The 12,683-nt window shown below is 47.5% G+C and overlaps 1 protein-coding gene across 3 annotated transcripts in view; it reads left to right on the forward strand.

Moving 5' to 3' along the window:
• The window catches only part of CALN1 (calneuron 1), a 138,395-nt gene that overhangs the window by 78,974 nt on the left and 46,738 nt on the right, over positions 1-12,683 (forward strand). The window lies entirely within an intron of this gene.

Genomic DNA, 12,683 nt, shown 5'->3' on the forward strand with positions numbered 1-12,683 from the left:
TAAACAGCATTAGACCTTCCTGGAAAAGCAAGGGCAGTCCAGGCTGTTACGCTGGGGATTAAAAACCTCCCAAAACACAGTGCTGCACATTTCTTGCCAATGGATTAAATGTGTGGCTTCCTGTGAGATTACTGCTCATTTCATTGATCATCCAGCAGCCTTTTCTCACTAAAAAACTTTAGCTGTTACCAAGTTTATGTGAATCAAAAGAGTCAAACCTGGATATAAGCATTTCTGTCTTCTTTACTACCCTCCAGCACTGTCCAGACTGAATTGGGTGGAGTCTTGTAAAAGTCTTTTAAAAGTCTTTAAAAAGCTTGTTCCTGGCCTCCTGGCATGTGCTAGCAACGACTGGAAATCCTGGTCTGGATTCTAGTATTCACTTGTCAAAGCGCGAGTTTGGCCTTGGTGAAGCCGCGGTGGTTTGTAACGTATCTGGGGGGATGCGAGAGCTGAACCCACAGCACGAAGGGCAGGACTGGGAGAGTCACGAATGTTTTGTTGCCCCTGTTGCACCTCACAAGCCTCGTCCCAGCACGTGGGCAACAGGGAGGGAGGAAGCACCATCCCATCCCATCCCATCCCACCGAGCCATCAGTGCCTCCCAGACCTCCTGGTGAGACTGGCCTCAGTGGAGCCCTTCAAGAAGCAAAAAATATCCATTGGGGAAATCAAGTTCAGGAGCTGAGCTCTTTGATGGGGAAGCAGAGAAGTCTGGAGCCCTCCCTAAAATTTGCCTCACAGGTTAACCCGCGGCCATTTAGTGACCCTTTGGCCCATGGAAACGCCTGTGGTGGCTTCGCTCAGAGGAAGGGAGGAAGGGAGGACGTGTGCTCTGGTTGTAGAGCAGCAGGACTCCAGGACTCAGCTTTCGCCTTGCTCTTTCATGCAGCGGGGACCGTGGCCCTTCTGCCCCCCAGGCTGCGGTGGGACGAGTCAAAAGAGTGCAGAGACTTCAGGTAACTGGCCCCACGGTGGGAAAGAATGGCCCTGGGGCTTGTCCGCAGGCAGCAAAGCTTTTACTGAATTGCACAAGTGCTCCAGGGCCTTGAAAAAAAAATATTTGTGGTCTTTTACTTGTAAGGGTAAAAATACATCCCTTTACGTAGCACTTTCTTGGGTTTCAAAGCCCTTGAAGAGAAGGCTTCATCTCACATTTCTTTTCTCCTGGGGTAGCAGAGCTCATGAAGAATACAGTAATTTTGCTGCTTATTCCTGAAGAAAAACCAAGGATAAAACCACATAGGGAAGTGCCATTAAGGGAACAGGTTCCCTTTTCCCATTCCTACGTGGCTTTGCCCACACCTTCTGCAGGGCCATAAGTCACCTTATCTTTAAGCAAAGCATTTATGCATCTGCATTATCTCCTGTGGGATTATGTCTGATTTGAAACAAAGCCCTTTTCAGAATGAAGACCTGGCTGTGTTTTCCCATATCCCCCTGACGTGCGATTTTCACATATGCTGGAAAGGAATGGCAGGGAGAGGGGGATGAGTTTGGGTTGCTGATAGAGCATTTCCCCTCTGCGGTCATCCCCAAAGAATGATTTTTAAGGAGGGTATGGTGCCCACAAGCCTGTGGTTTGAGTGGTACTAGGTGACAAGGGCAGCGAGGGTGGGACAGGAAGGGACAACTCTGTCTTGGTGTCAGCTGGCCGGGCAAGGCTACCAGGAAACCTCACCCCAAAGCTGCAGCGAGCAAAAGGCATCTCGAAGAGGCTCTTATATCTCCCAGGGGGAGAGAAAATCCATGTTAGCATCCAGAAAGTGCTTCCCCCTCTTCCATCCAAACAACTTCCCCCAACTGTCACAATTTTGGCTCTCGGGGTATTTTTGTCGAGGGTTCAACTTTCTACACTGTGGCACTTCTGTGCAGACTCTGTTTCAAGCGTGCCTTAATAGTGCTTTAAATAATGCAATGACAGAGTTAAATAATAAACAGCAGCAGAAGGAGAGAGAAATTCAAAGGAAAGGCAAGGGCCTGGAGATGAGTTTGCAGACGAAGCTGGGAGTGAGTTGGTGGGATACAGGAAGGCGGTTCCAGATGGCAGAAGGTACAGAGGGGAAGGATTGTACAACAGCAGTGGGGCTGCAGGAGGTGGGGAGAGGGTAGAAACAGTGGAAGAATGGGGAGGAGAAAGAGGGATCATATGTGGAAAAGGCAGGCTTGAAATAATAGGGAAATGGTGCATCCTTCCTATTGGATGTGTTGCCCAAAGAGCAATGGCCAGCCCCAGAGAAGCAGGATCTGGCCGAGACCTGAGTGTTGGCAGGTGTTAGAGACATGGACCGTTTCTCAGATGTATTTTCCTTCCTTGATTTCCCATGTGGGCTTTAAATTAAATTGTATTGGTGTGTGCTTAAGGTGGCTGACTCTTGCTTTCTCAGGTAGCGGCGATCAGTTCTGCTCCAGTTAGAATGGCTCCCTGTGGTCCTTCAGATGGGTCAGGAGGTATTTAACAGGAGGGAAAAATCATTCTAGCAAATACTATTTCAGGCCAAGTCAATATAGACCAATGATATCAGGAGAGCTGAGGAAACATGGACTCTCCTCCATCTCAGAAAGGCTCTTTCCCAAGTGAGAGGGAGCTCACACCAAGCACTGTTTTGTGGAGAACATCCCCAGGTGCCTCCTGCTCTGCTTCAAAATGGTTTTCTCATCCTCATGCCAACTGTGTGCAAGTGGCAGTAACATGTACCTGGGCACAGACGTCTTTAACTGTCTTAAATTGTTAAGATGGTCTTAAACTGTCTTAAATCTTAAACTGTCTGATGAGACCCTGGCCCAGGTTGCCCAGAGAAGCTGTGGCTGCCCCATCCCTGGAGGGGTTCAAGGCCAGGCTGGACAGGGCTTTGAGCAACCTGGTGTGGTGGGAGGTGTCCATGACCATGGCAGGGGGATTGGAACAAGATGATCATTAAAATCCCTTCCAACTCTAACCATTCAGTGATTCCATGATAAATATTTTTTCTTAAGTACACAGCAGCCTGGTAGACATTAGCCAGACCTCAGGGTGCAAGATCACGGTCAGGAGGAGCTCGAAAGCTGGAAGCACTTGCTGAAGCCCCGTTCTCCCTGGTTTGGGGCAGACCTGCCATGACAAGCTTACAGCAACAAAGCGAACCTCCCCTTTGGCTGCTTCCACAGGTCTATTCAAAACAAAATGTAAAGCAAAAAAGAGCATAGATGAGATTTTGGGAGTAGCTATTGAAATCTGTTTTGGAAGCCAGTGGGAGGAGGTGAGCCTGGCCCTGCGCAGGGGTGTTAGACCTCCCATGGTCTCTCACAGAGTGTCTGCCCCCTTCTCTCTCCATCTTTTTCCCCTCTGTATTTTTTAAAAAGTGGCCACCCATCGCTCCCCTTCTCGTGCCCACCTTCTCTGAGCTGCTTCTGCTGGTGCTCACACTCACTCTCCCGAAGCTGGTTTTTTTCAGTGTGTCTGGCAGTGGTTTTGCAGTGATGCGGTAGCCCTTGTGTGGTCAGAGAGATGCTATTTGATCAATTTTCAGGCATAAGAATTTGTTTTTCCAGAGCTCATGGAATATGAGTCTGGTTCCAGTTATGCTCCAAGGGCTGTGTTTTGTACAAGTGAGTTTTGAGGCATTTCCAATGCATGGCCATTCGGCTCTGTAAAGCGATTTAGATCAAGAGCATTACAGAAAAGACAAACATTGCTAGCAGTAAATATTAGCTCCTTTTTTTGGCAAACAGACTCCAAATCTGTTCACTGTGCCCTGCCATTCTGAGCCAGAGAGAGGGATCAAAAGGGAGGGGAGAAACTGGGATTTCATATTCATTTACAATTTCTGCCCAGATTGTCTCTAAGTGCAAAGACCTTCAGGCACAAGTGTTAAATAGTTTGCACAGGACGTAGTGTAGTGGATCTCCAGTCCCTGGGGGTAAGCAACAGGAACAGAAGTAATAATCATCTTGGACTCGAGGCTTTTAATTAAAATAAACCTCTCTGTCTTGCCTAAAATGCTTTTTGAAGTCAGAGCATGTTTGAATGGTTAAACAACAGGGCTGCATCCACATCGGATGCGGAATAAATTCTGTACCCAGCAGCACTGATGAGATTATTTTGAAAAGTCAATACTTTGTGTGGTGATCATTTGAGAGGCAAAGTGCTGCCTGCTATTTTTTTCCCCCTCTCTCTTTACTGCGTGCACGTGGAAGCTGCAGGGAACATCATTTCAGGCAGCGCTAATGCATTGCCTGTGCACAGATATCTGGAAGCTTTGTCTTGCATGAGGGGACGGCACTGTATCATCAGCTCAGACATGGTGCCCATTCGTCGCATTAGATATCGTCCGGTATAATTCACTGGTGTTCAGGAGGAGGCTGGTTGGTTTGGGATAAATAAGGCTGCTTTGCAGGAGCGGGAAGACCAGAATATCAACACGGTGCTCTGGGCTGGGGAGATGCTGCTCAGAGATCTCTGTAGATCTCTGTAAAGATTCTCCATAGTTTTGTGGGGAGCAGCAGAAGGACTGAGGAGACAGGTCCTGTGAACGGAGCAGCTCAGCAACTGCTGGTGTTTTCTGGGCTCGGGAGAACCTTTTTCATCCCTTCAGGCTTCCACGTACTTTTGCTCAGGAGGAGGAATACATTGGTTTTTATGGTTTTTGGTGGATGAGTAGATGGTGGATGATCCCAAAGCTAGATCCCGTGGCACCCCTATGCAAGAAAGGAGGGATCGCCAAGGACTGGCCAGAGGCAGCAGAAATCCCCCTACTCCTGAGCCACCAAGCTCAGCAGTGGGCACCAAAGGACATTTTGTTCCCTGGATCCAGGAAAAGCAGAGCAAGAACCACATCAGTGCAGTATTGCATCTGGCGCTGACTGGGGAGGGGGCCCAGGGAGGTGAAGCGGGGCTTGGACCCAGCTGCGAACACCCGTGGGAGACTGGAGGGAGATGTCTGGGATGGGACACAGTGGTTCCATCCTCCCGGCACAGCTCCTGATGCTCTAATGATTTGCTGTGCAAAACTGCCCATCCATAATCTTGTTTGCAGTTGTCGCTGCAAATGCAATAGTGTCCCAGGGGAGAGATCTGGGCTCTCATGATCTGGTCAATCAATTAGTGCTTTAATAGAGTGAAATGAAGGAGAAAATGTGTGGGAACCTCGGTGGCACAGGGCAGGGTATGGAGAAGCCACGGCGGGCGATGGCATGGGAGGGAAGGCAAGGGACAAGGGACCGTGTCGGAGCCGTGCTGCCTCCAGCAGCACTTGGCTCTCTACAAAGATTTTGCTTAGAGAGGGATTTTTCTTTATGAAGTCCAGTAGATAAACCTAATGCAATTTCTCCCCGTATGTGAGTTTTCTCCTCTTGTCCCTGCAGAGGAGTTAATTTGATGATGGCAAATTAGCCTTGCCGGAGTTGTGGAGCAAGTGTTTGTGTCTCCCTGTGCCATTTCATGTGGTTACAGATCCTGGCTGGCCAGGCATGGGGTGTACGTGGCCTCCCCTCCTCACCCTCCTCCTCCTCCTGGGCTGGTGCAGCCCCTCCGTATGGGTGTGGGATATTGCTGAGCCCCAGGAGAGGCCATTTCACATCTCGCACCACAATTGCTTGCCAGTTGTGAGCTGCTCTGCTGCAAATCACAGAATCACGGAATTGTCAGAGTTGGAAGGGACCTCTAGAGATCATCTAGTCCAACTCCCCTGCTAAAGCAGGATTGCCCAGAGCACATCACTCAGGACTGCATCCAGGCGGGTCTTGAAGATCTCCAGAGAAGGGGACTCCACGACCTCCCTGGGCAGCCTGTTCCAGGGCTCTGGCACCCTCACCGGAAAGAAGTTTTTCCTCGTATTTGAATGGAACTTCCCATGTTCCAGCTTGTGTCCGTTGCCCCTCGTCCTGTCACTGGGAACCACTGAAAAGAGTCTGGCTCCATCCTCCTTCAACCCACCCTTTAGGTACTTGTAAACACAGGTCTTAAACATAGATAAGGTCTAAAATACCTCACGATTTCAGGTTTTCAGGTGTTGCTGTTTCAGCCTTTCGAAGAACCATCTCGAATTGACTTTTGTGGAGGAAGAGAGTTAGTTTTGTGGTTCTATGATTCAGATGATGCTTGGGGTCAGTGGTGGCTCCCAGCAGGGCAGGTTTCAGGGCTGGGCTGGGTGCGTGCAGTTTAGGGAGGGTAAGGAACTGTTCTTGTACTGATGCTTGGAAAGAAAGCTGAGATTCGGGGAGGAAAGACGGCTTAGTAGTCTGTGCAGACTTAGTGCCCGTGTAAGTGGCGTCCCTGTTGGTGCCTACTTTGGGGTTTAAATCAGGAAACGCTGCAGCAGAAAGTTTGGGTGCCAAAACTTGATGGATGGGATCAAGGATGGACAACTGGGGCTGTACCGTTGCACCATGCACACCCCCTCACCCATGCACGTCCTCCTCCACCAAACAAAATCTGCCACCCCACAGGGATATTTTCAGTGTTAGCAGCAAAACAGGTGCCTGCTTTTTGATTGTTGAACCTGAAACATCTCTCAGGTGATTTCCACAGAAAAGAAGTAGTTGTACTTTTTAAAGAGCTACCCTTTCTTGGGTTTCCCAAGCTGGATACCACCAAACTGAAGGACTGGTTGGAAACCTTGGCTTTGTTCCTCCTGCAGAAGCCACTGCAATTTGGCCTGGGAGCCAAGGCAGACACCTTTCCCGTGACAGCTAGTACTGGGCTCTGCTCAACTGGAGTCATTCAATTCACCCGGTGCACCATTAGCTCCAGCATCCTGACCGTGTTTCCTGTTTCAGAAATTAAATGTGGCCTACAGTATCTGGTCCTGCATTTTAGATTTGATGTGTGATTCCTTCTATCCAATTTTAAAATGTGAGATTTCCCATTACAAGGGCGCAGATGGCTGTGTTGCAGTGACGGGAAGAGTGACTCTGGCCATGAGCTGGTGTGGATGGTGTGCGGTTCATCTCAGCCAACCTGGGACACTGCTTAGACTCCCTGTAGAGTTAGCAGAGAGAAGTAGCCTCTCCTAGGGTGCAATTCAAGGGATCTGCTTTAGGCATCAACCTCAGGAAGAGATGCATCATGCTTCAAAAGTGCAAATTTTTCTCCATTTGGTATAAAGAAAGTCTAGAAAAGTGGCTCAGGTGGAGATGTGTGCACTGGGGACGGGTAAATGCCATCTCATGAGTCCCACCAAGGGTTTCACCAGCTCTGCCAGTGCTGAGGCTGTTATCAGTGGAAGCAGAACCCTTTTCATTGCCTTATTAAATCTTCTTTTGTTGACAAAGACATTCTCACTGAGTACGTGGCACTCAATGGTTGTTGTCGCAACACAGTGAAGGCTTGCAGGTGGTGAATTCATCAAGACGACACTTCTCTTTGTTCACAGTCTGTGTATCCAGCACAGAAGTGCTGTCACAGCCAGTGGTGCGGATGTGAACATTGGAGAGGTTCATGGCCTGGATTGTGGTGGTAAGGCTGTGATGTGAGATGGTCACATCCCTGTTAACCTCTTTGCAGTATATGAAGTTGTCAGTGGGCAGGAGTGAGCAATGCTGTTTGGGTGGCCTCATTTTTATCTGTTTCTATGAAGGGACCTTATTTTCACCAGTACACATCTTTCCCTGTAACAAAATCAGTTCTCCCAAATCATCAGGATCAAAGTTAGACCTCAAAACTGGAGACACTGGAAATGGTAGTTTTGAAAGCAATTGTGAACCAAAGCAGGACTGGTACCAATAGCAGGAGCAAAGCAAGACTTCATTGTCAGACTGTGTTTTGTAGCTTCAACCAGCTTACTTACATTTAGCCTTCAGAAACACACCACAGCTTTGGTTCAAGGTCTATTTAAAGCAGGTGGTTTATATCAAGAAGCATCCTGCCTGCTGGATGAGAGCAAACGACTGTCCTGGCAGGTGGTCATTTGGCTTTGTGCACACTCTGGAGCACTCACATACATATACTGCATCCAGCTCTTATGGTACAGAGGTTATTTTTCCCTATGCCAGTTTATATATAAACTCAGTCTGTGGCTCTGTGTGACATTGGGGTTTTTTGTCCCCGTCCAATGCGTGAAATAGGAACTGTGCTGTGGTTTTCTCAGTGATTCGCTTAGAAATGTAAGGAGCAATGCGTAGGAAAGATAAATGTCTATGATCATCATCTGACGTGTGCGTGGGTACCTGGAATGTGCACTGAGGAGAGAGTTTCTTGCTTGTTGTGGACAAGCAAGACCCCTTGCTGAGGGGGTCAGGCTCCCCAGCACCTCTGAGTGCCAGAGAACATCTCTGGGGCTGGTTTTGTTGGGACCGGTGTCTTTTTTCTTTGAATGCACTTTGATGCCTTTGAAAGCCACCATGGGGTGATGGAGCCAAGGTGGCATGTTTCGTGCAGGGGAGTTTCAGGGGCAACAGTTCTGTCTTCAAATCCCTTAAGCCCTACTCTCCGATGTCAGGAAGGAGTTCCTTTCAGAGCAGAGGTTCCACCAGTCCTCGAGTCCTAAGCCAGCAACAGATCTCAGGATCTGTCCTTCCTCTCTGCACAGAGAAAAGGACATGCAAGGATCTGCAACTCAAGTGTCACCAGAGGACACTACCTTTGGCTTGCCTGGATACTTTATGTCCTTGTAACAAATTCATCTCTTTCACTGCAGTAATTTTGTTGAGGGAAATCTAATTGACTATGAGGGAAGTCTGATTTTCATGGAGATCAGAATTTGGGAGTTGTTTAAAGCAGAGTTAATGGTGGTGGCCTTTTTCAATTTCTTTTTTCTAAAGAATCCTCACTTTGAGTTGGAAATCTATCTATTGCCCTGCCTCCAAGCCCTGGGTTTCAGTAGAGTAAAAATATAGTAAAAATTTCACTAAGATTTTAAAGAGAAGAATAAGAGGGAAAAACAGGAAAAAAAGGCACTCCGTTGCTCATAAACAAAAAAAAAAGGTAAAGTGTTGGCAACTGTTTGCAACAAACAAATGTGTTTAGAAAGAAAAATGACCTTTTATGCAAATGAAAAGCTAAAAAAAGAAATTACAGTCTTGAAGAAAAGAAAGAAAGAAAGGAAGACCTCTGAAAAAATGCAAATGGAGAGCTGCAAAAGACAACTGTGGTGGGGACAGTGGATGGCTCAGGCGATGGCTGAGGTTCGTTAGTGCGAGCCAGATGAGGGGTGGGTGCTGTGACATTGAGGAAGGACCTCCAGGTCCTTGCTGCCGGACAATTTCCACAGCACAGCTTATAACTCAGATTTTCCCAGTAGGTGTCCATCATTTTCAGTGCAGTTTGCTGGAGCCTGACGTCTGAAGCCAAAAGAAAGCTACCAGGTAGCATTGAGCCCTAAGTGACACCCCGGTTAGATTTCATGCTTCTCGGTTTTATCAGCAAAATCCCTCGTGCTACAGCCCTGAAGCAGCTGATCTTCAGGGCCAACAGCAGCTGTTGGAACATCTCGGTGCCCCTTTTAGGTTGCAGCAGGAAGGTGCCAAGAGCTGCCAGGTTTCTGCTCGTGCAGAGGCACGAGGAGAAGCTTGTGCTGCAGAGGAGAGGGACGTTTGCCAGCTGCCTGTTGCAGTGGTGGCTGTCCCTGCCGTACCCACCCAGCCTTCACCTCTGTGTTGTTCCCCCATGGCACAGGGCACAGCCTTGCTGTCCCAGACTGATGTTTCTGCCGAGCAATGGTGGTGGGCAAATTGGTGACCCTCACAGACAGATCCCCAGCCGACAGCCATCTTGAGCTGCTATCAGGATGGAGAGGTTTCCCTGGCCACCAGGATGGAGAGGTTTTCCTGGCCATCCATACAGGGGATTTTCCCTGGCCATCATTGTGGACATGTTTCCCTGGCCACCAGGATGGAGATGCCCTGGCCATGCTGCAGACACAGCCAGCTCCATCCTGCCCCTGCCTCCTGCCCTCCACCAGCACTAAGGAAAGGGGAAGATGGGGACATGGCTGCCTAATGGCCACTGGCAGCCCTGAGACCGTTTACCTCCATGCTGCTTTGCCAGGATGTGGGACAGGGTCTGGGCCACACACCTCCCTCCCCTCCCCCTGGGGTCTGCACAAGCTCCTGTCTTTGTTTGTCCAAGAACTTGTGTAACAAGTGCTGCTAACAGGTCTGCTGCACTTCGGTTTGGTTTTTTTTTTACTGTTTGGCAAGAATTTCATGGATTGGTGGGTGATGTACAGGTACTTGGAGTGTGTTCCTGGTGCTGTGAACATCACATCTCATGGCAAACAGTGCCACCACACTGGCTGAGCCAAACAGGTTCTGGTAGCCCCTTCCCCAAGGCCTGACTTTATTAACATCATTTTTCAGCAGAGGCATCATGTAGTTTTACCAAGGGGGTGGAAAGATGCTGATCTTCAGGAAAAATTCCTTAAAGTTTTTTTTTCAAACAGATTTGCTGCTTTATTGAGAACCTGTTTCTTTGTCCGCGTGCTTTCTGTGGTGTCATTTGACTATTTTGAGAGGTTTGAGTATATTTCTGTGCTGTCAAAGAAAGAAGTCATACACTCTGAGATGCTTCCGGTTTTCAGAGCTGGTAGTCGTCTGTAGCGCCACAGAGAAATTATTTTATTTTTACTGTTGAGTAACATTATAAAGTGATAATTAAAATAAATAATTATGTAACCCAGTACATTTACTCACAGTTAAGAAAATGGTTCAAGATGCAGATGCTTATGGTAGAAGTCCAGAGCAACCTGAGGAAGCTGGTGGAAATATTCAATATACATGTGAGCTTGGTGGGAAGCGTTCAAAACTGATTTTGATCCCTTTTTCATGGAAATAAGCAGATCTAGCGTGTAAGGGAAAGACTTCTGTTCAACATGAGCCAGGATGATGGTGGAGTTCCCACCAGAGATGTATTCTAATGTACACCTTCCCTACGCTGAGCAGAGACACAAACCTCAGGAGATAACGCAGCCAGGTCCACAGGTGGAGTTCATGGAAATGCCCAGGTTTTGGAGCCGAGTGTGGGAGACAGTCGCCTTCCCCTGGAGGAGAGACGAGGGGAAAAAAGTAACCATATAACAATGATTTGCATGTTTTTAATCTCTTTCTACTCTTGCTGAGTGTGTTAGTTTAGATGTTTTTCCCCCGGAGGCTGCCTTGCTCAGGGGATTATTAGTATAAGACGTCGCTGTCAATCCATCAGCTCCCCCCGCACACACGAAGCTCCAATTCCTTCCAACTTTTGGAAGTGACAGAGCAATGAAAAGACAAATGAAATAAATTGATGCTTTTTAGGGGAGCAGAAACTGAAAAGAGCTGTCACAAAGCAGACAGGCTGAACGTAGGTGCCAGATTCCAGGGCTCTCAGGAACTGCGATCCCCTGTGAAGAAAAACCCGTGAACCTCAGCTTCCAGCACTGGTGTCCTTTGCATTAAGAGACAACCACGCTAATATTAATATTTATTTTATGGCAAGTTGGTATGTGGGCACGTTTTTACAAAATTAGCCAGTATGTTAGGTTAAAATACACCCTTTCCCCAATACTAGCTGCTTCTTGCTACATATCAGCCCCGTCCTTGCACTTTTCTAATGCCACATCTCTATTACAGATGGGAATGAAAACTCTGCTAAACTCCCGGCTCAGAAATGCTCTTGTAGTTATTCAAATAGCCGTCGGTAGACTGCCTCTCTTTTTCCTACTGACATTCAAAAGCGCTTGAATCCCAAGGGCAGTTTCAGAGCAAAAGCGGAATATATTATAAATGTAGGATCAAATGATGATGAAACCCTCCAGGAGCTGCCGGTTCGGCTCAGGAAAGGCGTGCTCTGGAAAACAGCTCTTCCCCAGGACTTTCCATTGTTTTATTAACTTTGAAAAATGTTTAAGAGAACAAGAAGAAGCCACTATGATGATGGTATATCCAGGCAGGTGGAGAGGGACCTCAACTCTGGTCCCGGTGTGTCCGAAGCCAGCTGAGGCTCTGACTTCTTCTGCCTCTTCTCTTGAGGCTCTGACTTCTTCTGCCTCTTCTCTAGGTTTGCTCAGCTTCATGTTTCTTCCTACGTGGGACAGGGCTCACTTCAGGTCCATTAAAACACTTGATTTAGGGAAAAACCACCAGTTTAGTGCTATGTGTGCCTCAGACTTTAAAATGGGTGAGTAGTGAACAAGCAAACCCATGTAGAACAGGGATGGAGGATGGATCGATCCAAAATATGATCCCAAAGCGGCTTTATGGGCTGGAAGGGGATGTGTGCCAGCTATCCCGGGTCAAACTTGTGGGACTTGCTCTCAGCTTGCTGAGATTTAAATTTGATTTAAATTTGTGCTTAACTTTGCATCTTTTTGATTCATGCTGGACGTAACAGTGCAGGCAGAGAAACACCGACATAAATCTTTCAAGATTGGGATCTTAGGAGCTAAGGGAAGAGCTGAGCCTTGCCTATTTGTACTGCGCTCCTGCCTCTCCCATTGAAGTGGTGTTTTCATGTAGGATAGCTGTGTAATACCTTAGAGAACAGTTACGCTGATGATTAAAGATAATCAAAATGTTTTCATGAATCCAATTTTATTGAAAAATTACCCTTTGTTTTTTCCCAAGTGAAACTTTCATCAAAGACTCTTTGAAATTGCCATTATTCTCGGAATTTCTGCATTGTTTTTACTGAATATGTGCCTATTTTTTATCAACATGTTTTAAAATATTTTTTACTCACAAGTAACACGGCATTCTTATTTATCTGGAGCATGTTTTTCAGCAAACAAATC

Source organism: Numenius arquata, chromosome 18 (assembly GCF_964106895.1).
Source record: "Numenius arquata chromosome 18, bNumArq3.hap1.1, whole genome shotgun sequence".
NCBI classification, from domain to species: domain Eukaryota; kingdom Metazoa; phylum Chordata; class Aves; order Charadriiformes; family Scolopacidae; genus Numenius; species Numenius arquata.